General features: G+C 52.5%; 1 pseudogene; it reads left to right on the top strand.

The window, feature by feature from the left end:
- The first annotated feature begins 234 nt into the window (after positions 1-234).
- Positions 235-2,710, top strand: LOC136366186 (olfactory receptor 14A16-like; annotated as a pseudogene).
- The last annotated feature ends 1,628 nt before the right edge of the window (positions 2,711-4,338 follow it).

The raw sequence follows: 4,338 nt of genomic DNA, 5'->3' as shown, positions 1-4,338 counted from the left end.
CTTGGTTCCACGGTGTCAGAGTGGACCCTTCATGCCATGGAGACCCACCATGTTCACTGGAGTCCCCTAGAATCCATGAGGTCCTGCCATGCTCTCATGGCCCCTTGGTTCCAGTGGGTCCCAAAGTGTAAGAATTGTCTCCACTGTTCCATGACGCCTGGCAATGTCACTGTCTGCTCTTGGTTCCACAAGGCCTCACAGTGTAACACTGGACTCTTGGTTCCTCCAGCCACAATGGCCCCTTGGCTCCATGTGGCAACGCTGTGTCCCAATGGACTTCTGGTTCCGTGAGCTTTCATACTGCTAACAACAATCTCTTTGGTTCTACAGTGTCACCATGGACCCTTGTTCCGTGAGGTCCCACAGTGTCACCATGGTCTCCTTGGATCTGCAGTGTCACACCGGACCTTCCATTCCATGCAGCCCCGATGCTGGGAGGGGTCACAATGATAGTTTCATATTGGAACCTTCAGGGCAGAGCTGAGCCCCCAGGGCTGGGCTGGGCTCTGGGAGCAGTGGCAGGGACAAGACTTGGTTAGAGAGAAACATCCCAGTAGGCACAGCTCCAGGCAGCAGAGAGCTAGAGCAGCCCTGGATATCCCTCCCTGTCCAGCTCCAGAGGGAAAGAGAGAGGGGATTGGAGAGACTGACTTTGAAACTGGAGCCTTCAAAAAGTCCACTTTCTTTTTAAAGCATGCTTAATTGTGATGACCCTGAAAAAAAAGGAGATGAAATGAACAAAGGTCATTTGTGTAGGACCATCAGATCTGACTGCACTGGAGTACAGGAAGCTCTCTTTTCCCTCTGGGCTCCCCAGTTTAGGGTGAGTGCAATCCTGAAGAAGAGGCAGTAACTCACCAGCAAAAACCTGAACTGAAAAAAAAGGTTTTAGTGAAGTTCCCCCAGAGGAAGAGAAGTAGGTTTCAGGGGATTCCTAATAAAATTGCACAAGATTGCCTGAAGGAAATCTGTCCCAGCTTCTCAATGTTTTCTTTAAACAGACCACGATGCCCAGAGACAGCAAATGTCCAACAGCAGCTCCATCAGCCCCTTCCTCCTGCTGCCATTGGCAGACACGCCGCAGCTGCAGCTCCTGCACTTCTGCCTCTTCCTAGGCATCTCCCTGGCTGCCCTCCTGGGCAACAGCCTTCTCATCAGTGCTGTCGCCTGCGGCCACCACCTGCACAGCCCCATGTTCTTCTTCCTGCTCAACCTGGCCCTCAGCGACCTGGGCTCCACCTGCACCACTGTCCCCAAAGCCATGCACAACTCCCTCTGGGACACCAGGAGCATCTCCTATGAAGGATGTGCTGCACAGGTGGTTTTTTTTTGCCTTTTTCAATTCATCAGAGGTTTCCCTCCTGACCATCATGTGCTATGACCCCTACTTGTCCATCTGTAAACCCCTGCACTACGGGACCCTCCTGGGCAGCAGAGCTTGTGCCCACATGGCAGCAGCTGCCTGGGCCAGTGCCTTTCTCTATGCTCTGCTGCACACGGCCAATACATTTTCCCTGCGCCTGTGCCAGGGCAATGCTCTGGGCCAGTTCTTTTGTGAAATCCCACACATCTTCAAGCTCTCCTGCTCACATTCCAAACTCAGGGAACTTAGGATTATTTTGCTTGGTGTCTCTTTAGCTTTTGGCTGCTTTGTGTTCATTGTTTTCTCCTATGTGCAGATGTTCAGGGCTGTGCGGAGGATCCCCTCTGAGCAGGGACGGCACAAAGCCTTTTCCACCTGCCTCCCTCACCTGGCCGTGGTCTCCCTGTTCCTCAGCACTGGCACCTTTGCCTACCTGAAGCCCCCATCCATGTCCTCCCCATCCCTGGATCTGGCAGTGTCAGTTCTGTACTCGGTGCTGCCACCAGCCCTGAACCCCCTGTCTTGGTTTGGGAAGACAGGTATATGCCACGGAAAGCCGGAGCTTCCCTTGGAATGGAGAATGCAAACTACCACCACCCTTTTTCCCAGTTATAATTTTTTCAGTTAAAAGCTTTTAGGCAAAGGATTTTGGAAATAGAAATAGCAGTTCTTTACTAATATATAACAAAACAAACAAACACAGCTACAACATTGATAACAAAAACAGTACCAAGAATTTCAAGGACTTTGCTTCACAATAACCCAGGGCAGTTTGCTCTCGGTGTCTTTGTAGGATCCTCAGAGCACCAAGCTGGCAATAGTTGAAAAAAAAGTCTCAGGCTGGTTACTGTAGAGTGGCAGAAATGTCCTGGCATAGTAGAGTCAGGGTCCCGGCAGGGCAGTGGGATGCAGGGTCACGCTGTAGCAGAGGAGCAGCGCTGATGGAACTACCACAGCAGGGCAGAGCTGGCCCAGCTCTCTCAGGGCGGCAGAGGAGTTCAGAATTCCAGGGTGAGCAGATGATGATAGATTTCCCCAGACTGGACAGCAGGAGCACCAGTCCTTTTCACCCCAGATGCCAAAAACCAGACAGCCTGGCTACCTGAAACTCTGTCCTTTTTTCTGCCCCAAAACCCCACCCCCCTCTGAGCTTTGACCATCCTATTGTTTTGTTAAATAGTCTTAAATACGACATTTAGTCTCCTTGGTAGCTTATGGGGAAAAAATTCTTTAGAGTAAAAAGGAACAAAACCTAACCCCCAACACCCCCTCATCTACAGCCTGAGGAACCAGGAGCTCAAGGCTACCATGTGGACACTGATCACTGGACAAGTTCAAAAACATTAAACTGCTGGCCAGTTTCTGCAAATCTTTGGTAATAAAAGTCACCTTTGATACTTCTTGTTGGGTGGATTAAGGCAAAAGCCCCATGCCCAGCAAGGCCAGTCATTTTCCTCACTGGCTTATCTTTGGGCATACAGTGTACTCTTCTTTGTTCAGAATATTTTTTTTTTAAGTGTGTCCATCTTCCATGGACCCCTTGGTTTTAAGGGCTGTTTCCCTTACAAATATAAGTACCAAATTTGGCACTGCTCCAATCTGCATCCTGAACAGGCCGAAGTCTGCTCTCTGTAAGTCCAGTGTAGAAACTTTATGGATGCCCCTCCTTCTTCCACAGAATATTTAAAAACTCAACAATTTCATGGTCCCTGTACCCCAAACAGCCTCTGACCACCACTGGTCTCCCACCAGCCCTTCTCTCTCTGTGAACAGCAGCAGACAGCGTTTCCCTTGGCAGTGGGAAGAGAAGGAAACCTCCCCAAAGTGCAACTTGGAAGGTTCAGCCTGGAGCTGAGGACAAAGGACAGCCCCTGCCAGGGCAGAATTTTGATGCAGCAGGTGTCCCAGCGTGAGGCTGGGCCATGGCCTGGCTCTGTGTGCCAGGAGCCGGCAGCGTTGGGTGCAGGGAGCCCAGGGAGGGCACAGCAATGCTGGGCTGACAAATGCTGGGGGGACAGCGAGATGGGCGTGTGCAGCCGGCCAGGGCACAGCAGCAGCACGCCCAGGGGGCACAGCCTGCAGGACACATGGCCAAGGGCTGGGCAGGGCTGGCAGGGCCACAGGCACCCAGGCCTTTGTCCCCTGGGCTCTGCCAGCGCCTCGGGAGGCCCCACTGAAGGAACTTTCCTTCCAGGGGCTGCACTTGGCTTCTGCCTGGCCACTCCCTGAGGAGGCTGGCAGGGCTGGCAGCTTGATGCCATTTGTCCTTTCTGCCCCTGCCATCCCAGTGCCCCACCAAGAGCCCCAAGCCCCCCGGGAGGGACAGGCCCTGCTGTCCCAGGCCTGGGCTCAGGGCTTGGCCTTTCTGCTCCCTCCAGCCAGCCCAGACTTGGCTCAGCATTGCAGTTCCCTGCTCACAACCTTGGGCTCCCTGCACTCCTGGCCTCAAGGATGTGGGTAATTTGAGATAATTAGGGACAGGCAATTGGAAGATGTCGCGTTGTACGGGCAGGCAGAACCCCCCTTTCCTCCTCAGCTAAGGTCACTTGACCCCTAATTAGCCAATAATACCTAGTTTATAACATAAGCAGAAGGAAATGACGCAATTAACACAAGTTATATAGACCCAGGTAACGCAGTAATAAACGCCATTTGCCATCCACCACACTGGTGTCTGTGAGCTGATGGCCTGAGCGGTCTGGAGTTGACCATCGTGCTGTTCCTGAACCAGGTTGCCACGCCTTGGAGGAGGCAACAAGTGGTGCTGAAACCCAGGAGATCATACTGGAAATGGGGGTCACCTGGACGGGTGAAGCAGTGGCTGGGCAGCGGGTCTAGTTTGGCAATGGGGATGCCCCTGGAGCAGCGAGGAGGATGGAAGCTCTCGCGAAGGCCGTATCTCAGATTCATAAGCAATGGGGAATTGATTGCAAACTAAAAGATTTTACTCTTGCTATTGCGAGGCTGATGCAAAC

This window comes from Sylvia atricapilla, chromosome 11 (assembly GCF_009819655.1).
Source record: "Sylvia atricapilla isolate bSylAtr1 chromosome 11, bSylAtr1.pri, whole genome shotgun sequence".
NCBI lineage: Eukaryota > Metazoa > Chordata > Aves > Passeriformes > Sylviidae > Sylvia > Sylvia atricapilla.
The sequence above is the reverse complement of the archived record's forward strand: the minus strand, read 5'-3'. Positions and strand labels throughout refer to the sequence as shown.